Source organism: Octodon degus, unplaced genomic scaffold (assembly GCF_000260255.1).
Source record: "Octodon degus isolate 3935 unplaced genomic scaffold, OctDeg1.0 scaffold00131, whole genome shotgun sequence".
Taxonomy (NCBI): Eukaryota; Metazoa; Chordata; class Mammalia; order Rodentia; family Octodontidae; genus Octodon; species Octodon degus.
This window is the reverse complement of record NW_004524707.1, coordinates 78,856-87,081: the sequence shown is the minus strand read 5'-3', so window position 1 is coordinate 87,081 and position 8,226 is coordinate 78,856. Positions and strand designations below refer to the sequence as shown.

The 8,226-nt window shown below is 46.3% G+C and overlaps 1 pseudogene; it reads left to right on the top strand.

Moving 5' to 3' along the window:
* Positions 1-146: 146 nt before the first annotated feature.
* On the top strand, positions 147-1,061 carry LOC101584335 (annotated as a pseudogene).
* The last annotated feature ends 7,165 nt before the right edge of the window (positions 1,062-8,226 follow it).

Here is an 8,226-nt window from a genome sequence, read left to right as displayed (position 1 = left end):
AGAGAGAGAGAGAGAGAGAGAGAGAGAGAGAGAGAGAGAGAGAGAGAGTCTAGGGCAACAGTCGCAAGCACGTGGACCTATCCCGTGCCATGTCACATGCAGGTGGCCAGCAGCATCTGGACCCGGCACCACCGAGTAAAGGAGCCATGAAGCACTATGAGGTGGAGATTTTGCATACAGAGACGAGGGAGAAGCTATGTTTTCTGGACAAGGTGGAGCCCCAGGCCACCATTGCAGAGATCAAGAACCTCTTCACCAAGACCCACCCGCAGTGGTACCCGGCCTGCCAGTCCCTGTGCCTGGACCCAAAGGGCAAGTCCCTGAAGGACGAGGATGTCCTTTAGAAGCTACCTGTGGGCATCACAGCCACACTTTACTTCCGGGACCTGGGGGTGCAGATTAGCTGGGTGACAGTCTTCCTGACAGAATACACAGGGCCCTGTTCATCTACCTGCTCTTCTACTTCCGGGTCCCGTTCATCTATGGGCATAAATACGACTTCACATCCAGTCAGCACTTGGTGGTGCACCTCGCCTGCATCTGCCACTCATTCCACTATGTCAAGCGGCTATTGGAGACCTTCTTTGTGCACTGCTTCTCTCATGGCACCATGCCTTGTGCAACATCTTCAAGAACTGCACTTGCTACTGGGACTTTGCTGTGTGAATGGCCTATTACATCAACCATCCTCTCTATTTGCCCCCTACCTGTGGAGCTCAGCAGGTTAAGCTGGCGCTGGCCATCTTTGTGATCTGCCAGCTGGGCAATTTCTCCATCCACATGGCCCTGTGGGACCTGTGACCAGCTGGGTCCAAGACCAGGAAGATTCTATATCCCACTAAGAACCCCTTCATGAGGCTCTTCATGCTGGTGTCCTTTCCCAATTACATCCATGAGATGGAGTCTGGGATCTGCTTCGCCATCATGACACAATGTCTGCCAGTGGCCCTCTTCTTGCTGGTGGGCTTCACACAAACGACCATCTGGGCCAAGGGGAAGCACTGAAGCTACCTGAAGGAATTCCATGACTGTGTATGCCCATTGTCCCTTTTCTGCTATGAGGCCATTGTATCCCTTGGGGTGGTACTGCTGTTTCTTCTTGGAATAAATTGCCCAGCTGGGCAGAGAGAGAGAGAGAGAGAGAGAGAGAGAGAGAGAGAGAGAGAGAGAGAGAGAGAGAGAGAGAAGAGAGAGAGAGAGAGAGAGGCTTTGAGCCTTGAATGCCTAACTCAAGACACAGATATAGAGTAGAAAGTTTCTGTAGAGACCTCAAATGGATCCCTTATCTCATGCAGCCTCTGAGAAGTCATAGCTGTGGATCATGCCTAAAATATAACCCTGTGGGTTGAAATGTACCACCCTGGTACAACCTCATGATGTCTTTGTGCTAATGTAAGGGGGCTGATTGGAAGGAAGACCTGGGAGTGGCATGATGACAGAAATGAAACTGAGATGCTTGAAGCCCTAGTCCCCCTGGCTATAGGCTGCTGTCCTCAATGTCTAGCCTTATTTATTTCATTGCCTTCAGACTCATTAAGACAGTTACAGCTTATTACAGTCCGGAGGAAACAGGGAAGGTTCTCCCCCAGAAGGATGTAGGTGTTCTTCCAAAGGAATTGCAATGTTGTTCCATTTGTATTGACAAGAACTTTAGGACATGTATGGGAATAGGTTCCAAGAGTATTAGACCAAGGAGGATGAACTGTAGTTGAATTGGATCAAATTTGTCAATAAAGGTACATTCACCTGGGATTCAAAATGTAATATAGTAGTGTAAGAGGCCTGAGAGTGGCTCTAATAGTTTGCCTGCTCAAGTAATTAATCCTTCAGCGGACAGTGTGCTATTCTAATGAGACTGAGTATGCCAGGATTTCTCTTAGTGTGATAGCAAATGTATCTATAATATGTAGCTTGCTTAATCTCTCCCCAAGACCTGGAGAATTTTCCTCTCACCAAAGCATTTGGAAAAATTCGTGAATAAGAAGAACACAGCATCCTTGTAAAGCTCTGCATAGCTGTTTGTAGACCAGAAATGACAATGAGCAGTTCTCCTATTGAGTTGAGGGCTCTAACACTAATAGCAATAATGGGAGCCAACAGTCACAGCCAGACACAGTGACTGACTAGCGCTGGCAAGGGGGCCCATTGCCCTATGCCAGGAGGACACCACAGGAGACAAACTGCTTTGCTAATTGCTCCCTATAAACATAGTCCAATCTGAATAGAACGCAAGTCATAATTTGTAAATTTTAAATTTATAATAGCCACATTAAAACCTAGGAAGCAATAAGTGCTAGTAATTTAATGATATATTTGAACTCATAGCTAATGTGTGATTTCTACATGTATCCAGTGTAAAACATTATTAATGAGATCTTTTACATGATGTATTTGTACTGCTTTGACCTCTAGTGTCTATTTCCCATGTGAACGCATCTCAACTGCGACTAGTCACATTTCCAGGGCTTACTAGCCACAAGTGACTAGTAGCTATCAGCAGCCTAGGTCTATATAATTGGAACCTTCCTATCTGGTTCTCTGAGATAAAGGAGTTCGTACACCAAGAACTCTTTGACTGAGGGAGAGGCTGTGGTCCCTTTCAAGAAGAAGCTTGGAATGTGACCATGAGAACCCTTGACTTTTCCACCAAGCCTTCTCCAGAGGTGCCTGAGGGTGATTTGCTAGGGTGATTGACACAAAACAAAGGAGACTACTCAGACCTGCCAGCAGTTACTGGCTACTGACTCTGAATCAGGGCCAATCTTCAGAGTTGGTAAAAGTCCCCATGATCCGTTGGCTGGAGTGGGGCCCTACAAAGAGCTAAAGAGGAATGCAGACTGGGCTGTGCTGTCTTATCCTCTGGCACACTCGTGGACTGAGCAGGCGGACAAGTGCAAAGTTCCCACATTAGTTCTCTGACCCACAAAATGAAAACTATTAGGGTAGGAAGGGCAGAAGGAAGCCTCTAGAAAGCTGGTATTACTCATCCTCCCACCTGCTCAAAGTGGAAACCAAAAGTGATCCCATAATCCAGGGTACTGTAGGGATTTGAGTCATCATCAAACCTTGGAAGAAGGGGTGATGGTTTCAATCATATCCCTATTAAATACCTACTTCAAGACTATAAGTTGTCTTGAGTTTGGTTAAGTAGTTGCTGCTGACCCCAGCTCCTGCCCTGGCTGTACTGCCTTGACTAGGGCGAGGGCACCTTGGTATATCACTATTCATTTGGAAAGTGGCTATTCTGTATAAGAATAATCAGAAGCAGTTTGCTTTCACCTGGCTGAGACAGGTGTACACGCTCCATCTTTAGGATTTTGCCAGCTCTCCTGCTTTCTATCATAATATACTCAGAAGGAGACTTGATACTTTATAGGACTTCCATGCTGGTCCCTTGCACTGAATTGGACCTGGTAAGCAGGGTGCTGCAAGAGGCCTTGAAGCTTTTGTAAGATAGGGGAATGACAGAGGGAGAAAGAGAAACCCTACCATATGTAGGATCCAGACCAGAACACCCCAGTGAAATTCCTAGGGATTCAGTGGAATAAAACCCCTTGCAACAGCCCTCCCAAAATTAAAATTAAATCGCTCTGCCTTGTACTGGGTGCTGCATAGAAAAAGGCCCAACACTTGGCAGATCTTTTTGATTTTCAGAAAAACATTTGAGTATTCCTTTCTGGCCCACTGACACTATCCTGTGAAGTTGTCATGCGGGGGGGGGGGGTGTCCCAGGGCAATAGGGGAGCTGCAGCAAGCCCAGGCTGTGGCACAAGCTGCTTCATCACTACATTGTATTACCTGGAAGATTCAATGGTAATCAGATCTTCTGACTAAAGAATGAACCCTGAGTCTGCCCACAGGACACCAAGTAAGCAGGCAGCCTGAGCTGTTCATGATGAATTGCATGTTATTTCACTCACTTGATCATAGACGGAGGTATATGTGGCAACATTCTGTTATTAAATGAAGGTCTTTTTGTGAAATCAGGTTTGGGAGGCATCTTAATAGACTCAGACTCGTATTGTATCTATTCCTGCAATGTTATGGTCTCGTCATCAGCCCACAGAAAGGGCCTCAGAGAAAATTTTCTCTGACCAGTTTGCAGCAGGAGGAAAAACTGTGGGGCTTGTTTACAGATAAGTTTGTTTGTGTCCTGGCACCAGTTAGAAATGGACAAACAACTCATTGCCACTCTGGTCAGCAATGAGCCTGGAAGACAACGATGAAGAACAACCTCTCAGTGGACAGAAACTTAGAAAAAAAAAAATCTGATTTTCTTGGAAGGACATATGGGCTGAAGTACAAATTATTCAGTCTCCCAGACAGTGACTCCCGGTTGGTTTGACTGGTTGGGAACTTGGAAAGACAAGGAGCAAGAGGTTGATGTGACAATGTGATGAGACAGCCGGAAAGCAAGCACGGGGCTGAAAGTCTGGGCCTGGGTGAGGACTGTGGGGCTATTGATGGCTGAGGAGATGGGAAGCAGAGTGCATTCACTGTGGAGGGAGCATCCCGGAGTCAGGTGGGCGGGACACTCATCTTGCTGCCGTCATCAACTTCTTTGCCCGGCCGCTGTGTGGCTTGCTCCACGGCCTCAAGTACAGTGTCCATAACATCCCAAAGGTCACTATAACAGGAAGTCCCTCTCACCAAGGGACCTCTAGCATTCATAGCAGCTGAGTGTCCAACTTGCTGGACAGCACCGAGCCCTGGAAAGGGCACAGTTCTTGTGGGAACTGGCCCGACATTTAGATTCGGAACCCCTTTCCCCTTGGAAGAGTGGGGCTTTGCCTTCAAGAGTGCAGATACATACTCTGTACACAAATTTACCTTCTTTGCCTGGATGAAACTCATCTGTCAATACTATCATAAGAGGCCCAACAGAATCCCATCAGTATGGTACTTGGCAAAACATCACCTTTGGTAAAAGAACTCATCCTAATACCAAAATAGTGGAATAAGAGGTCCACAGAGGCAGCTGAAGCAGCTGGTCCAAGAGACAAGCAGAATGGCCAATAGGGAGAAGCTCACTTATTGGCTTAGCTTAGAGGACAACATCCGGAGGGATCAGGGTGCTATCCTACTAGATCCCAAAATGCTTTAAATCTGTGCCCAAAGGGCCAGCCAAATAGCTCAGCGGGCTAAAGTGCCTGCTTAGGCAGATGCTGGGGCCAGGAGTTCAATCCCCTGGCCCGCTGTGCCAGCCCTACCTCCAGGGCATGCTGAGACATTGATTGAGACTGGATGTGGTGGCATGTGACTGTAATCCCAGCTCTTGAGAGGCTGTAAACAGGCAGGTCACTATGAGTCTGACTTATGCAGTGAGACCCTGTACACCCTGTAGACCCTGTCCTAAATTAAAAAAAAAAATCTGTGGCCAAATGATAGTGCTATTTCCTGCAAAGCCAAAATATAAATGTCAGATGACAAAGTAGAAAAGGTGGCAGTAATATTTTTCACAGTTACACTTAATAATATATATGTGCATACCTTCTGGTCTTGGCAGATTTGGAGGTGCTAAAACTCCCGGGGGTGGAACAAGAAAATAGCGCTGGTTCCATCAAACTGGAATCTGTTCCTCTCTCCATGACAGTTAGGGACTCCTTTCTTGCTGAACAAATAGAGTTCAGTAAGGGGCTTCCGTGACTACTTAAGTGGCTTGGCTCCAGGTGCCAATAGGACATGGGGTGTTCTTATGCCTGGGGACTACTACTTCAGGGCCCCAGGTGCACAGCTTTAGTGTGTCACCCACAATGACCTTGCCAGTGGCAGAAGGAGCTGTGGCAGCCTCAGAGAAGCACAGGTTGGAGGACTCTGGGTAGACACCATCTTTCTTCCTTGCCAACCCTAGTGAGGGAGAAGAGGGATTTGCGGTGCTCCATCGGATCTGAGCAGTAGCCATTAGAAAGCTTTTAGAGGCAACAGCAATCAAGGTCCATGAAATGAATTGTTCTGGTGAATTGAGCTTGTAAGTTTTGTTCTGAAACTAAGTTTTGTTCTGAAAACTCCTGTTAAATCTCCTCCTGAAATGTCTGGCTCTGTTCTTTTCTCACCATAAGCACAAGCTGGTGAGCATGGTGGATGCTTTTTCTGATGAACAGGGATGTTAAAGAGCCTCTAGATGATTATTTCTGGAAGACTAAGTCTCAAGGTGATCATGTAGATAACGAAAGGGAAAGTGATGGGGCTGAATGAACTGCACAAGACAGAAGTTACTTTATTCAAAAACAAATTCCTGATATCCGCTTGATTCAAAGTCATTTGCCTTTTAAAGGGGGAGTCCCAATAGAGTTCTGGTTAGCAGAAAACTTCTGGGAGCTGAGGATTCACGATTGCAATGATAAAGGCTGTTAACCTGTGATGCTCATGTTTATATGGGGCGCTACATTTACATGCCTCTCTCCTACTTATATTCTCATTTGAGTCTCACATAGCCCTCTGAGATGGCTCAGGGGCTCAGGCATGCTCTGTTGTTCCTGCTCAACATTTAGAACAACTGAAGCGCTTGGGGCTGAATGAGTCCCTTATGTGGGTAGCAGCGGACTAGGACACCAGTCCCTTCTGCTGCTCTCTATTGGTTTGGTTTCCATTCTAGGGTATTCTCCCAGGCCTAGATGAAAGGAATAAGGTGCTATTTTTTTTCTTCAGGAATCTCAAGAAAGGAAAGAAAAAAAAAAAAAAAAAAAGGAAAGAAAAGATGTGGCGATTCTATTGCAGTGGACAGGCTGGGCTGCAGAAAGAGTAGAGGGAAGCCAAGCTGATACAGGGAGAAAAACTGATCTCGGGTGGGTGACCTCCAAATGATGCAGGGGACCTCCAAATGACATAAGGAAAATGATCTGCTGACCTGACTTGCATGAGTTCGTGTTCTCTAAAACCAAAGAGTGAATTTTAGGAACAGAGGTTATGAGCAGAATATATTTATTGAGGGAAAGAAAGCTCCTGTCTGAGAAAGGGACAGGAAGGGGGCCCAAGCCAGTTGTCCCCCAGGAAGCTGTCTCTTCTAGGGACTTTTATAGTGTAAAACCACACAGTGAGGTGAGTCTAAGGTGGCAAAGAACATGGGAACTTGCTTAGGTGGATGTGGGGTGGGACAAAACTATGGTCACCCAATGGGATTACAAGCACCATTGCTCAGGTAAAATTGATTAAGTCCGGGACCAAATGGGGAAGTAAGTCACGTAGCAAGCGGGCATGAATGTAGAACAGGACTTTGTGAGGTAGCCATCCAGTAGTAGTAGAATTAACAATTCTCGGTCTCCCTCAAGGTGATGATCGATCTCAGATGCTAATCTTTAGGGAAGTCAGCATTTGTTTGATGTTTGGTCTTTAGGTCTGGCCCATGGCAGGAGCATCCATCTTTCCCAGAGTTGCAAAATATCTGGACTTCTGTGTTATCTCTTTTGAGGGCCTGGCTCTGCCTGACTGCCTAAAATATTTCTATCTAACTCTACTGCCTGCAACAAAGGGATTGCCCCTAAATTCCTGTGTGTGGAGTGAAACATGGTAAGTCCAGAACCCCAGTGGTATACTACATGGACCATTCCCCTGCAGCAGTGACCTACCACCATCCTGGCATTGTCAGCCAGCTCTCTGGTACCCTCCATGAGCACAAAGTCAGGAGGTGCTTCCTCCTTGGGAGAAGGATTGTGGACAATAAGATGTGCCTTTTGCTTCTTGCTCTTCCCCCACAGAGAGGAGAGTTGCCTTTCTGGGCTGACGAAGTTGCCCTTAATCATGGAGCAAGTAGAAATACAAAGAGCAAGGAGTAGGACTCAGAAGCTTGAATCTGAAGTCCTAGCAGTACAACCTGAAGCAGATCAGATGGATTTTCTGGGGCTCATCTGATTTCCCACACATGCAAAAGAGGAGAATTACTCCTGCTGCAATTGAATTCTAAGGCTGTTCTAGAAGCAAATGAGATCATATACACAAAAAGACATATTGTGCTTTTTAGATACAGGAGGACTAAGGACAATCGAGTCACTTCTACAGGTTCACCACATACAACGTTTACAGAGAGAGGACAAAGTTAGGTTTTCTAAGTATAAGAATACCACCTAGGGCCATCTGCACACACGTAGGACCTGTTGGCAGGGAGACCAGCAACAGAGCCTCCTCCTCTTGTCTCTAATTGTTGCCCACCATTTCTATGTCTTTTATGTTATCTTGTTTCTCATGTTACCTTGTGCCCTGGGTCTAGCTGCTACTAAGGATGAAGTAAAA